Source organism: Phalacrocorax aristotelis, chromosome 1 (assembly GCF_949628215.1).
Source record: "Phalacrocorax aristotelis chromosome 1, bGulAri2.1, whole genome shotgun sequence".
In the NCBI taxonomy this organism is placed as follows: domain Eukaryota; kingdom Metazoa; phylum Chordata; class Aves; order Suliformes; family Phalacrocoracidae; genus Phalacrocorax; species Phalacrocorax aristotelis.
The window spans coordinates 89,293,442-89,309,896 of NC_134276.1; positions in this window are offsets into that span (position 1 = coordinate 89,293,442).

Below are 16,455 nucleotides of genomic sequence, written 5' to 3' on the forward strand. Positions count from 1 at the left end.
ACAAGGGGAGCAAGGATAGTCTATGTATTGCAGTGATAGGACAAAGGGTAATGGCTTTAAACTGAAAGAGGGTAGATTTAGATTAGGTATAAGGAAGAAATCCTTCACTGTCAGGGTGGTGAGGCACTGGAATCCCATCCCAGTTCACAGCCCAGAGAAGCTGTGGATGCCCCATCCCTGGAAGTGTTCAAGGCCAGGTTAGGTGGGGCTTTGAGCAACCCGGTCTAGTTGAAGGTGTCCCTGCCCATGGCAGGGGGGTTGGAACTAGGTGATATTTAAGATCCCTTCCAGCCCAAACCATTCTATGATTCTAGAATTTAATTTTTGCATAGATACCAATAGTAACTAATACACTTACAGACTGGTAAAAAAAACATAAAATCACCGTTACCTTCTTCCAGAGTAAATCTATTTTAATGTGGTTTCTCCCCTCAGAAAATACGGCTGGAGTTTCCTCACTTTATGTGAAGACTCAGGCCTAGTCTGAGTGTTTTGGTCTGTCCAAAGAACTTGTTAATGAGAACCGAATCCTGCCACCTGTTTTACTGCAGAACAGAGACCTCTCCCACACCATATGGGTCTTTAATACCTTCCCGCAGGATGAAGATACGGTTGTTCTGGGTGAAAACTTCATGTCACTGTAGTGGGACAGGCTGTGAGCAGCCTTGGCCCAAGTGTTTGGAAAGACAAAGGCTGCAACCAAGTATTTTCCTCCCTTTTTGAGCAGTCCATCTTCATATCCCTTCACACTGTCATTTCAAAGGCCTGACAAGAATGAGGGTAGGCTTTCCAGTTCCCTCAAAAGGGACGAAGAAAGCCCTGGAGTTTGGGGTACAGTCTGCAATGTCTGTGAATTAAGCTGTGTAAAAAGCTTGAAAGTTACCAAGTTGTGGTGAATGATATTATTTTTCAATTTAATAACAGGTAACATATGTGGTTTACTTACATTATCAGTAAATGTTCTAACCAGTAGTTTGTTTCTTCCTTCATGACACTCCTAGCCAAGTTGCCTTGTCCTGCAGAACAGCTGCTGAGATCAGGGGTGGTCAGACACAGTCCTGTACCAGAAAATTAGCCTGAGTAGGCTTATATTTTGCAAAGTGACACCTATATCCATTACCGTCCTTATGGTGGTGAGGAAATGATAACATTCCAGCGCTACCAGGTCTGTTAAACAGCCCATATCAGCAGCAACACTTTGAGTCTGGAAGAAGGGGAAAGGCCTCAGGTCTAATCCTCCCTTTCCCTTCTGTAACAGAACTCCTATCAATAGTAATGGGCTCAGGAACTGCCTTTGATCCAGCAAACAATCTGGAAAGTGTTTAGGGTTCCATTTGGAGAAAGGCACCTGTCAAGCAAAGAGTAGAGCATTTGCCTTGCTGGGAAAGAGTTTGGAAAGGTCACATAAAAGCTACAGTCTCCACCCCCCTCCCTCCCTCCCCTCCCTATTTATTTTAAATGTATTGGATCCTGCCGTGCATGAGGCCTCAAATCCATAAACAAGAATGCCTTTAGACTCTTACTTTCCTGACAGTGAGCTTTGGGACTTAGGTGGATTGAACTGACAGAGGGGTTTATTCAGAATAGCTCAATATGAGGTTCAGTTCCTAAAATAATGATTTGATTTCACTGAGGGACATGGAAGATCTTTTAAAATATGTGTTCAGGCCCACAGGTAACAATAGGTCAAAGTACACTCAGGACAGTTTCTAAACAATCCCTCCATGGTCTAAATTACGCCATTATGATGTGATTAGGAGGTACTATTATGATCGCTTGTCTTATGGTAAGGAGCCTTCAGACCTGCTCCCTAGTGACAATATTAACTTCAGAAAAACCTGAGAATCCTGAAGGAACATCAGAGTGGGAACACTAGGTGGAGGCAGTGTCAAAGAGAAAGAAAAGAAAGAACGAGCATTGTACTCTGATTAAACTTTTCTTCCCCTGCAGCGTGGAGGGCATCTTGTGAGAAGAACATCTCTGTAGGTGGGATTTTTTTTGTCCCCCCAGCTCTCACAGTCTGTGTTTAAAAATGTCAGCTTTTACTTTAGGCAAAAAGAGAAGTGTTTGTGTTATTAAAGAAGATGAGTAAAGATTGAGCCTCATCGCAACGCTGCAGCATCTGGGTTAAATATAACAGTCGATGTGCTGGCGGTGTCAGCAGAACTGCTTTCTGCAGTGAAATGCTTGAGCATTTGTTTTAAATCTCAGACATCCCAGGGTGGTTTGAGCAGCAACGTCTTCCATAATTAATTGCATGTGTAATGCAGTCCATTTGGGAGGTCTGTGATTAGTTGCCTGTATGTTACCCAAAGACATTACAATATCAATAGCACTACTAATTTTAATTAAAACTTTGAAATGCCTGCCTGTTGAAATATTCATTATTATCACTTGATTATGTTGTTTTGTAATCTTCTGCACTCTCTCTTCATTACTGATTAGCAAGACTATGCAAAAGTATGACACTTCAAAGCACATACCTCCTCTATAAGGGCAACAGTCTTCAGAGATGTGTTTTAATTTTGTTTTGTTAAGAGGCAAAATAATCTCCCCCTCCTCAAAGTCCTAACAGTCTCTGTAATACGCAGGACAAACCTACTGTCTGTTATGACCTCAATCTGACAGTGCAACTGAGCTCCAAAATGCTGACTGAAATTGAAGGCTCCTGCAGTGGTTTGTTAATTTATCTCTTATGTCTCGGTTTTTTCATGCAGATCCACCTGATAGAAATGAGATTGAAATGCTCATGTATCCCAGGCAGACTCAGTCCACATCACAGTTTGCAGTCGTAGGCCAAGAAAGATGTGGGAGTGTTACAGCAAAGAAATTACACCTCAGGAAAGACTGCACATACGGGCTTCAACCTGCACCACTTCTAAGAATCCCATCATAAGGTAAAATAACCAAATATCTATATTGTCAACATTGTTGCTCAAAGGTAAAACAACAGAAAATTACTTGATTGGGGATTTCTCAAATCACAGTATTCGTTTGCAAAAGGAAGGGAATACATTCCGGATACCCCATGTGCACATAAGAATCAGTCACCCAAACCTGTTTCTACTAATGAATGACAAAAAAGCTGCCCCAACTTTGGGGATAAAAGGGTTGAAAATCTTTTAGTAGATATCTCATTGCTCCACCAGTTAAGTCATTGTTATTAGCTTGACTCTATATTTTTTCAAGCAGCAAGGTGATTCACCCATGCTGCAGTGATAGGTGATAATTCAATTTCATATAGATTTCCTTCAAGATGTTCTAATCTAGCATGACATAAACAGCAAACTCTCAGGCTGTCACTAAGAGTCTATAGAAATGGATTTTCATAATCTGAAATTCTACCTTCTAAGTCACAAACAAAGATTTTTTACTTCAACCTGGTATCTGTGCATCAGGTTTTTTTTTTCTATCAATGGCCCAAAGTTTCATTTTCCAAAAACTCTCCACTGCCCTTCCCTGCGATTGCTTTTTGCCTGAAAAAATCCTTCGCTCAAGAAGCATCTATTGGGATGGACAAAGGAGTTTCAATGAGTTCTGCTCGGCCACCAGAAATTATTTTAGAAATCTAACCGCTCGCTCAACTACAGTCACGAGAAATTTTAAAGAAGCTTGTAGCCTGTAACTAGTCAGAATATAGCACTCCATGGGCATTATATAACAGATCCTAGTCATCTAGAAAGACACATGAAAATAAAACCTCAACACTAATGGAGCAAGAAAAAGGTTGTGAATAACTGCTGCCAATACCTAGTAGCTCCTTTGCAAGAATGATCTCAAGAATAGAAAAAAAAATGTGCTGATGCTAGCAGGCCACAGAAGGTAAGAATCAGTTTGCCAGTACTACAGAAAATTCTGTAGCAGCTGATATTTTTATATACTGTATAGAAATAACTACCACTGTTTCTTTGTCCCATCAGTAATTTTATTGCTTTAATTGTAATCAGCTATTTCCTTAGCAACCTATGCAACAAAATATTAGGAAGATGGTTTTGCAGACGGTTAAAGAGATAATTTAAAAAGAATTGTGCATTGTAACAGCTATGATATATAAAATTCATAGACTCAGCAACTATCTAGCCTTAAGAGCTGATCCGTGATCATCTGCAGCACATCATGCTGCCCCAGGACTTCGCTGAATGGAGGAATCTCCCTTACACCTAGTGTGGATGTGCTCAGCCTGGTGATATACCCAACTCACCAGCCTCATTTGTGGGCAATGTGGGATGGGCTGTAAACTGTATGGACTATTCCAGAAAGCCAGGAACTTTTCTGATTTGCTCCAGTGCTCAGGGAGAGGCTCTGTGGCATAAGTAGCAGCTGACTGAAAGTCCAGGATGGTTGGGGTACCGGTGCCCCTCAGGTGGGCAGCGCACACTCAGGGCAGGTGCCTATCTGAAGTGGGGACAAAAGCAGGGCTGGAAGCCTCAACACCATATTGCATAAGAATACTTCCCACCTAGATTTAAAATTGTCCAATGCCAACATGGTCACTGTAACAGTAGACTGAAAACACTGACTGGTTACCTGTATATTTCTGAGTACAGCTCAGAAATTTTGTCATAACATATTGATAGTTTTAATTTCCAGCTACTGCATCTTGTGGTATCGTTGCCAGCTAGATGGAAGAACCAGCTATTTTTAAATTTCTCTTAGGCACTTATACCTTTCAAATTGTCAACTAATTTCCATTTTGTTAAGCTGAAGAGATGAATTCCAGGTTGAGTGATTTACGTGCCTAAACAGAGGTACCATTTTAGATGCTTTGATATATCTTGCCTGGCCTCCAGCTGCTCATTTAGAAAAGCACTGGTCTCCTGTAAGTACTGGATCATACCTGCCATCTCCTTCCAGATGTATTGCATTATCTTGCTGAGCCACCCTCCATCTTCTCTGAAGGGTTGTGGAGGACAGGAGAGGTGCCCGAGGACTGGAGGAAAGCAAATGTCACTCCGGTCTTCAAAAAGGGCAAGAAGGAGGTCCTGGGGAGTTATAGGGTAGTCAGCCTCACCTCCATCCCTGGAAAGGTGATGGAGCAGTTCATCCTGGAGGTCATCTCCAGGCATGTAGAGAACAAGAAGGTTATCAGAAGTAGTCAACACGGATTCACCAAGGAGAGATCATGCTTGACCAACCTGATAGCCTTCTATGATGGCATGACTGGCTGGGTCGATGAAGGGAGAGCAGTGGATGTTGTCTATCTCAACTTCAGTCAGGCATTCGACACTGTCCCCCATAGCCTCCTCACAGGCAAGCTAAGGAAGTGTGGGTTGGATGAATGGACAGTGAGGTGAATTGATAACTGGCTCAGCAACAGAATGCAGAGGGTGATCAATGGGGCAGAGTCTGGATGGAGGCCTATCACTAGAGGTGTTCCCCAGGGGTCTGTGTGGGTCCAGTCCTGTTTAATACATTCATCAATGACCTGGATGATGGGATAGAGTGTAACCTCAGCAAGTTTGCTGATGACACCAAGCTGGGAGGAGTGGCTGATACACCAGAAGGCTGTGCTGCCACCCAGTGAGACCTGAACAGGCTGGAGAGTTGGGCCGAGGGGAACCTCATGAAGTTCAACAAAAGCAAATGTAAGGTCCTGCCCCTGGGGAGGAACAACCCCATGCACCAGTACAGGCTGGGGGCTGAACTACTGGAAAGCAGCTCTGCTGAGAAGGACCTGGGAGTGCTGGTGGACAGCAAGCTGACCAAGAGCCAACAATGTGCCCTTGTGGCCAAGCAGGCCAACAGTATCCTGGGGTGTATTAAAAGGAGTGTGGCTGTCAGGTCAAGAGAGGTTATCCTCCCCCTCTACTCCCCCCTAGTGAGACCACATTTGGAGTATTGTGTCCAGTTTTGGGGTCCCCAGTTTAAGAAGGACAGAGAACTACTGGAGAGAGTCCAGTGGAGAGCTACCAAGATTTTCAGGGGACTGGAGCATCTCCCTTATGAGGAAAGGCTGAGAGACTTGGTTTTGTTCAGCCTGGAGAAGACTGTGGGAGGATTTCATCAATACCTATAAATATCTGAAGAGTGGGTGTCAGGATGACGCGACTAGACTCTTTTCAACAGTGCCCAATGACAGGACAAGGGGCAATGGGCACAAACTGAAACACCGGAAGTTGCAGTTAAACATGAGGAAAAACTCCTTTCCTGTGAGGGTGCCAGAGCAGGGGCACAGGCTGCCCAGGGAGGCTGTGGAGTCTCTTTCTCTGGAAGTATTCAAAACCCTCCTGGATGTGCTTCTGTGCCCCCTGCTCTGGGTGTGCCTGCTCAAGCAGGGGGGTTGGACGAGATGATCTCTAGACGTCCCTTCCAACCCCTGCCATGCTGTGATTCTGTCATTCTGTGATTATAATGCAGCCAGTGACTTCATTTGTTAAGAGCAGCCCTAAGCATATGGGATACTCCTCCCCATCCCCTCTGGGACAGTCAGGCCTCTTCCATATTCCGCAAGTCAGAATAAGGTAGTCACAATAATTTCTCAGTTTTGAACACCAGCTGATGACTGAACTGCAGTTTATGTAATAATGATGGTTAATGAAAATGGAAGAAGCCTGTTAAAAGGAGATTAAAAGATACAGGCAAAAGAATAAAATACTTGCAGTTGGTATGCTGGCTGCTAAAAGTCACTGTCAGAGATACCAACTGTATTCTGTCTATCAAAAAGGATTTGAAAAGACCAAACAAAAGCAAACACAGTTGAACAGCAGAGTAATGGTGGCTAGAAAAAAAGCATGAATTAGGCCAAATTAAAAGCAAAAGTGAAACGAGGAGGAAGATTTTGAATAAGCTGCCAAGGTTAGAAAAAAAGAGTTCTTTTTTTCTTCAAATTGATCAAAATGAAGAAGATTACCAGGGAGCTTGTAGGACAGACAGATTCTCAGGATGTAAAGGGAATGGTCAGAGGCAATCTGTCTGTAGCAGAAAAGCCAGATGAGTTATTTGCCTTGATGCTTTCTTGAAGAGGACATAGGGAAGTCTTTACAAAGAAAGAGCAATAAGAACCACGTCAAGTTAAATTTCTTGAATGGAAAAGGTTTTATACAAATAGGTAAAATGAATAGTAATAAATAAAAGAACCAGGTGATATTCTTTCAAGTATTTGAACAAAACTTTAAAATTAAATTGTGAATCACTTACAATAGTAGACAATGGTGGTGTAGTTTGCCTACATAATTTCCAAGATTAAGGGACTGTAAAATGGTAGGTGACAAAGGAGATGTAGAGGACTACAGACTAGACTTTGATTTTTCTACTAGTTATATAAAAACATAATAAACAACAGACTTAAGTAAATAAAATTCAAGAATGTAGTCTTTCTTGTACATGTACAAGAATATGACACATGGCAAAGAATTAGCAGGGCTTTCATTTATGGAAGTCATGCCTCACAAATAACATAGTGTTCTTTGAAAGAGTCAGTGAGATATGAATATAATTACCAAGTTGCTTTACTTGGATTTCCAAACAACTTTTGACATGATCCCTCATCAAAAAGGTTTAAGAAAACTAAGCTGTCTTGAGATAAAAGATAAATTCCTCTTCTGGCTTAATAAAAGCAAATATGATAGGAAATGCAAAGATGGGAAAATGTGATTATGTGAAAGGAAACAAAAGGTACAGATAAGGAGAGGCATTGCAATGGAAGCTGCTGTTCAGGACGTCTAGCTATTCAATATATTCATAAATGACCTAGAAATGGAAGTAGATACAGGGTAACAAAATTTGCTGCTGCTGAGATATTATTCAAGTTATTCGACTCTCAAACTGACTGTAAAGAGTTACAGGAGGATTTTATGATACTGAATGACTGGACAGTAAAATGGCAGATGAAATTCAAGGTCAATATATGCAAAGAGATGCACATGGAGAAATGCATCCTTAATTGTACATACAAAATGATGGGTCCTAAATTAGCTATTGCCTCTCAGGAGAGAGATCTTGAAATTATTGTAGCTGGTGCTATTAAAACATCAGTTAAATCCTCAACAGTGGTAAGAGGAGCAAAAAGTATTATAAGAATGGTTAGGAAATGAAATGAGAACTAAATATAAACTATCATTATTCCACTTTATAAACATGTGGTGTACCACATCTTGAACAGTTTGTATAGTTCTTGTTTATGTTTCTTGAAAAGGGGAAAGTGAAACAAAAAAAGGTCAGGTGAATATAATTACAGAGGTGGAACAGCTTCTTTCTAGGAAAAACTTAAACTTGTTGGAAAAGAGATAACTCAGGATGATAGGAGCTAGATATATATATCTAAAAATATAAAATAAAAAATGTAATGGAGAAGATGTATGGAGAAAGCTTATTCCTTTGTCTTCATAGCACATTATATAAAGGGCATGAATTAAAAATAACAGCTAGAGATGGAAAATAAACAAAAGGATGTACATTTTTACACTGTATGTAACTGAATTGCAGCACTCCTTACGGGGGGATGTTCTGGTGGTCAGATGAAGAGCTGGGTTCAAAACCTGCTGAAGGTGTGAGCCATTAAACAGCATGATGCATCTCATGAATTCCATCAGCTGCACGTTGTTGGAGTGAGGCAGAGGTGGAGATACCACACAGTCCTTGCCTGGCCTTTTAAGGTTTCCTTAACCATCTGCCAGTTGCAGCTGTCCTTGAGGGGATATTGAGAAAAGTGTACCTGCTACAGCCATGTTTTGTTCTCTAACTCTTAACACTTATCTTCTGATAACATCAAGGAAATCCTTTCTTAATAGGCACTATGCGTGCACAGGGTAAGTGCCATGAAGTGCTTACCTGAAGATCTTGTTAAAACAAAGGTTTACTGTTTTACAGATAAGGAAGTTGGCCTCAGCAAGATTATATACCTTCTCCAAGGTCATGCAGAGAGCATGTTGCAAAGTGTTATGAGGTTCGGAAATATGTCACTGAATTTAGTCATGAGTGTTTTTAATTATCTGGGCCTTGCTTGTATTCATTATTCTAAGTCATTTAGGACCATGGTCTTATTAATTATACAGCAACTTCCTGCATCCAGTGATTTAATTATAGAATATTGCATCATTAAAGACAACAAAACTGATCAAAATAAGGATTATTTAATACAGATAATTGAATCCTTCAGCTTTTAATCAAATTAAGCATTGATTATTAATTAAGTGAAATGGAAAACACTGTCACCTTAACAGAGGAAAATGCAGAGAGGAATAAACTAAAGCTTTTCACAGGCTGTTTGAAGGTGGGGATATTGGAAAACTCACAGGTGCCCACTACTGGGAATAGAGTCCTGATGCTGTTGGGACAGGCACACATGAGTGTCTAAAATGGACATGGCAACTCTTTCCAAGTTCTGCTGTGCATAATCTAGTCCCAAACTGAAAGGCAGGATTAGCCATTTCCCAGGCTTTTAATCTGTGTAATGTGTTTGATGGCAGTTCAACCCTTAAGAGAAATTATTTCATGAATAGCAGTATTTTAAATCATTCAGCAGGCAGGTTGTGCTGTTAAAAATTTGTCTTCAGTCTCTTTTATGTTCCTTTTTTTCCTACTCAGGTTAGCACAGCATGGTTGGGGTCCTCTAGTATCCCCCAGTTTCCTAAACAAATAAACAAATTGTTTGATTTTTTCACGTTTACCTTTGTTTTCTACTGTTCCTAAGGTTTTTCTGAGATAGCGTTAGTCTTGAAATTTCCTGAAGGTATTTAATTTAACAGGAACAACATATAATCTTTTTCCTTTCTTTTTCTCCTTTCTAGCCCCTTTCCTTGAATAAGCCATTGTCACAACCAGTCTAACTTATATTTTTTCCTTCCTTTACTGCCTTTTCCCTTTTTCTGTAGCACACTGACTGTGAGGTTTTTTCTCATCCCAGCTGTCGGCTATCATTTTTACCTTTGTCCTGGTGCTATGGCAGCAGAGTGTTTAGGCCCTCCATGCTGCCAGTGTCTTTTTTTCTCTCCTCTCATCTTTATTACCCCTGAGCAATGTAGGAACCACTGCACAGTACCTTTACCCCATGAACCTCAGAGACCCAAAACAGGTCGGGAGAACTTGGCTGAAGGGAGCAGACAGCAATGTATGCTATTGAATTAAATGAACAATGTCTATGATGTGACTGCACATACAGTGCAATTTATGTTGCAAATCAACAATCTGTCGAAAAACTCTAGAGGCAGGTGTTGAAGTCAAATGGTTCCCTTCCCCAAAAGATTATGAGGGAAGACATGCGTAGTAAACACAATTATAGTCATTCCATTCCCAAATCATATTTTCCTTCCTTTGGTTACTGAAATATCTCTCTTAAAACCTAAATCACTATCAGCAGCAAAACCACAGAACATATGTTATAAAAACACCTGCTCATACCTCAAACCTCATGACTTGTATGTATAAGGATAGAAAATCAAAGGTAATAGTAGCATGTGAGATATATTATTTTGCATAATATCAAATTTGCATAAAGTCAATAGACTTGCATGATGCTGCATGCAGGATATAGGAAATTAAGCAGGTAAAGGAAGGCCAACACAGCCTTTAAAAAGTGAAGAAGTACTGAAATTTGATACTAAATCATAGTGACCCCTACAAACTTTCTTAGACTTAGGAAATCTCAATCTGGGCCACCATCAGAAAAGCTTGTGAAACTTTCCTCTTTATAAAATCATTTTACTGTAGAAAGATTGACACTCCAAACTTGCTTCCCTCCGCATATAGACCCCTAACCAAAACTTCTGAAGTATCTTAATGTCTGAAGAAAGGAAACCATAATGTTGCATGCTAACAGGCTTCTGAGGAATAAAGTGGAAAAGAGCCAGTGATTTTATGAGACACAGTAGTGCTCACGTTGCCTTTGATCTGTCCTCAATAGAAGGCTCACCTGCTACTCTAATGAAAGGAAGCAGAATAATAAAGTAAATAGAATACCTACAGGCTTGAAGGGAAAAAAATTCAGAATGTCTGGTCTGAGCGTGGTTGTTTCTGACTGCTTGTCTGTCTTAAGGTGGTCTAGCTCTTTGATGCTGTTAACAAAACTCTTTCAGATATGTATTACTGCACCCATCTTCCAGGTCAGAAAAACTAAGAAGAAGAAAGAGGAAAATAACTTACTCCCTAAATTACACAGTCAACTAACAGAACTGGAAATAGAAGCTACATCTTCTGAGTCTTGGCTCAGTGCCTGTATTTATCACGCATATGGTGAGAAAAGCCCTTTTTCTGTGCTACCGGTACTTGATCATCATGCATGTGTTTTTTTTTTTAAATAAAAACCATGAGGTTCTTTATCTTTCCAGTACCTCCTTGGTGAGATTATGGAAGTGCGCATGAGGGTTTAATATCTTTAGAAACCTCTTTAAGCGTATAATGCTATAATGTTTTCTGTGAAGTTACCCAGATGCAGGGTCATTCTGGCTTCACTGAGGAAAACTTCATGACTGTGGGCTGCACACCAGGTTTGGATCTCAGGAGGTGACTCTCCCTTTGCCTGTGTCACATTCATGTTGTAAGAGGTCACACTGTGAGAGATGCCTTTGTTGCGCTGACTAACCCTCATAAAGAATGGTCTTAAGCCTTGGTCCTGGTTCAGGATTCAACAGGAATGCCAAGCTCATCTATTCTGATGTTCAGAAAAGCACTACTGTACTTGGAATCAGCTATAACTTCGAGTTGAGTTTTGATTTGTAACTATGATGTGTTAGAGTAATCAATTTGAAAAGCCAGCAGCCAGTTACTAATACGATGATACAGGTGTAAAATAGTAGGTGGAGGATGGCATTTTACCCACTCATGACTGGTTATGGAAAACAGTGAATTGTGTATTAGAATGTGCTAAGAAATATAGAAGAGCAGCCAGAGACTGAATAAAAAGTGATGACAAAAGAGCTAGAGTAATGGTTGTAATCCAACCATATTCAGTCAGTGGACAGTAGGGATTGTGACAATTACCAGGCTCCAGAGGTGACTGGTGCTCTCCGAAACAGTTCTCTCGCATCCTTTGCCATTCCCACACTTTTTTTGCTAATGACACTTTTGAGCTTTGCCTTGACTCCTGCAGACCTCTCCTAGATCACATTGTTTCTTAAGGGTTCTGCCATGATTTGGAGCAGCAATTCTGGGAGCCCACGAGCACAACCAGAGGGTTTTGCTGAGCTCCAAGGACGACCTCCTTGCTCAGGCTTGGTTGACAAGGTGGCAGGTTTGAGGGAGGAAAGGCAAAGAAAGCTTTGGGAACTTTTCCGTAATTAATCCCAGATCTGGTTCTTAGACTGATGCCTGCAAATTGCCCAGTGAGAGTTAACTTTCACAGCTCTAAGCACATCTGCTGAAGTTTTAGGTGATCAGATGTTTGCCTTTTAATAAAACGAAAATGCAGAAAGGAGTCAGAGATTCTCTTCACTGCAAGTCAGTCAAACTGTAAATATGGATACTCTACTTTTCACCAACCCATATTCAGCAGAACAACTCTTTACTTGTTTAAGAGTGTACTACTGAAGGGCACAACTGCACAGGAAAGGGGGACTACTCCCATTGTCTTGCTCAGACAACGCCTTGTGCAGCTAAATAGTGGTTCAGGCGTATGACACTGAATGGCTATGACGGGTGAAATGTTGCTCTACTTCTAGGTAATGAGAGTTTTTCCATTGCCTTCAGTGCAGCCATGATTTATTTTAAGCATTAGACTTTAAGCACATAAACATCTCTTCAATTGGAATCATTGTTAAAAATAATTTAAAAAACGTGAAGTCAAGATTTGATATGGGAGTTCTGAACTAGATAAATTTGAAATATGCATCTAAATGAAGTATTTTGTATTTATTTGATTGCTTTAATATAATGTTATCTCATGAATTATGTGGTTAAACTGCTATGATTTTAATGTTATTTTTAATACACATACATATAAACATGATGTCATTTTCATATTTTGGCATGCAATTTGTTCCATTCTTGTTTCTTATTTGTACAGATTCTTAAAATTTTTAGGTGATCATTTCTCAAGTCTAAGGAGGTCAGCTAGTATACCTAAACAATGAACAAAATTAGAAATAAACCCTCTGCTGCTTGTCCTTCTCACCACTTCCTGATATACTGTAGTGGCAGCATGAAACTTATTTGTCACTGTAAAAAAAAAAAAAAGCAACTATTCAGGAAAAGAAGACATTTTCTTTACCTTTGTGCAACTTTGTGCAAACAAAACTGACATGCAGTGTAGAATTGTGCTTCCTGCTCTGCAGAGAGGTGAGTGTAATGATGGCCTTTGAAGGCCTCTGCAGAAAAGTAATCGAGGCACAAAGAATATGCACACTGTTTCCTTAGTTAATTTTGAATGTCTTGTGGTAAATTATTTTCTCTTTATGAATACTAGAGATGTTGTAGTAATAGAACTGCTAGAGCTGTGCTTCCCTAAAACCTTCTAGCCACAGCTCTCGGTCATTTAGTCAGAGGAGAAATGAAAGGGCAATGGTGACCTTTCCAGAAAAATACAATTACCTCCCAAAGTAAAAAAATCAGGCTGTGAAAAGATAAAATCTAAACATTTTCTGATTCTGTCTTGTTGTGTCATATCAAGTAAAACAATTACCAGGTTTTAGTGGTTGGTACTGGAGGACAAAAGGTAAGCATGTCATCCTTGAAGGTAGCCTCTATGAGTAAGATCTAGACTTAAAAATGTGTCGCTTCTTCAAATTGCTCCAAAAAGTTAAAATTAGTAAACATTTCTGAAAATCACATTCACTATCCCTTACTTAATTCCAGTAGATAAATTGTTACATTGTTGGGAAAAAGTTAACATCTGACTTGAAAATATTAGTGAATTGATCTTTGTCTCTGTGAATGTAAGTTATATATTTATCATCATTCACAAAATAACTTCCATGCTGTAAGTTGTTTGCAGACAGTCCACTCTGATTCTGAATATGATTGTGCTTGTTTTGTTCCCCATATGTATATGAAGAAATAACAGGTGATGCTACAACTCCTCTATCCCCAAAGCACACACAAGCATCCTACCTTCATATATATGTCAATATGAGTTGTTTGTTTTTTTTTTTTTTTTTTTTTTTAAATTTCTGAGTCCGCTATATAAATTAGGAAAGAAAAACCAGGGAATAAACAATATGTATACACATGCCTGAACTGAGAATTCATAATCTGAAAGACAGTCAAAACTGATGTGGTGATATGCAACCCATTGTAACACACTGCAGTGCAACAGGGTTGCAATTTCTTTTGTTACATTCTTGGTCCTTTTGCAGGGATTTTACAATGTTGCTGAAACGCTTGTTTGGAAAATTATATCTAGACTACCTACACCAAATGCAAGACAAAACAAGATGATCTCAACCTACCAAATTTTATGAACAGAAAAGCCATCCTGACTAATAAATAGGAACCATATTATACTTTGCTCAAGGCCAGATGCAAAAATAGCAAAAGGAATGACGAAAAGAAAACCAGGGTTTTCAAAACATGAAGTTTTCTTGCCTGCAGATCCCTGACTTTGCAAAACTATTTCAAATGTATGCCTAACCTATTGAGTGGAAAACCAAAAATTTGACCAAAGCACCATTGGAGCTTTGTTCTCGGAGCGAGGCATCTGAAAGAGAGGGTACCCCTAAACCTGGATGCTGACACCAGTGTTGGTGCTCAGGAGCACAGGGCAGTTCAGACAGGGCAATCACCCTGAACTATCTTGTAGGAAATGCTGAGGTGCTCTTCTGATTTGGGGGTTCAATGCCTGCTGGAAAGCTGCACTAACTCAAGAAACAGTGGAGATGGGCAGAAACTTTTAGACAAAGCAGTGTTTGCCAGAACCTGCTAGCAACAACAGATGCCAAACTTGGCACTGCTGATGGAGTTCCCATGTGGTTTCTGCGTGTCAACCTTTTAGATATTTTTAACGTTGGTTTCAGTTTTATTTTTGCATTTCCTAAACCAAATATTCTGCTGTTTGGGCTCAAAATAATGCTTATCAAGAACAATAAACGAATTTCAGAAAAAGACTTTGAAAGCTAAACAAAAATATTAATTGACCTGGACTGTTCTCACCCCCTGATTTTTTGGTTCTTGTGTTATTACTCTTCAACAAAATTGGAGCAACAACATTTTTTATAGCTGGATGGCTTTGACAGCTCAAATTTTTTTTTGGGTGCAAAGGAAACTCCCAGAAAATGCAGCAAGTAAGACCTATTCTTTTTCATGGCCTGTGGAAGAAACCATGAGAAGTACTGAGGGTGTCAGCCTGTTGTTGGGCACTGGGAAGGAACAGTGCCCCTGAGGGGTCCATCCTGCAGCCTTCCTTTTTCTGAAATGGTGATCAGGGGGCTTCATCTTTTGGTCCATCTTCTGGTGAGGGAATTGCTGATGTCTTTCTTTCCTGATCTCCCTTTTTTGGGTCTTGCCTGTGGCAGCAGAGCAGGCCAGGGGTGGCCCAGGTGGGAAGACGTCATGAGCTGTCCTGTACCGCTCGGTTCCAGCCAGCTCCGAGACCCATGGGGGTGGCTGGCACCTACCAGGGAGAACAGAGTCCTGGTAGGTGTTGCTGGGGGCGAGTAGCAGTCATGAGAGGAGGAGAAAAGGGGCAGACAGGTGGAGGGGACAGTGCTGGGAGCATGGCCAGGAATAATTTGAGTATGACCTCCTTGTTAAAACTTGTTGCATAGCAAGACTGGATTATTAAAATGCCTGCTCTAGGTATATGTTGACATATTCCAATAGCAAAGCTGCTTCAGGAAGCAGCAGAAAGGCAACACTATGCCTTTTGATAAGTAACTTTCCAATAGGGACAAAAATAATGCTGTTATTTAGCTGCAAAGCAGGTACTTCCAAGCCACATGGCTGTTTTTCCATTCTGGAAAATGAACTACTGAAAAGAACTTCACTTTTAAGTGGGTTCATAGAATCATAGAATGGTTTGGGTTGGAAGGGACCTTTAAAGGTCATCTAGTCCAACCCCCCCTGCAATGAGCACATCTTCAACTAGACTAAGTTGCTCAGAGCCCCGTCCAACCTGACCTTGAATGTTTCCAGGGATGGGGCATCTGCCACCCCTCTGGGCAACCTGTTACACTGTTTCACCGCCCTTATTGTAAAATATTTCTTCCCTATATCTAGTTTGAATCTACCTTCTTTTTGTTTAAAACCATTACCCTTTGGCCTACCACAAAAGTCCCTACTAAAAAGTTTGTCCCCATCTTTCTCATCTTTCCCACTTTAAGTACTGAAAGGCTGCAATAAGGTCTCCTGGAGCCATCTCTTCTCCAGTCTGAACAACCCCAACTCTCTCAGCCTTTCTTCATAGGAGAGGCGTTCCAGCACCTGAACATTTCTGTGGCCCTCCTCTGGACCTGATCCAACAGGTCCATGTCTTTCCTGTTCTAGGGGCTCCAGAGCTGGAACTAGTATTCCAGGTGGGGTCTCTCCAGAACAGAGGAGCAGAATTACCTTCCTTGACCTTCTGACCACACTTCTTTTGATGCAGCCCAA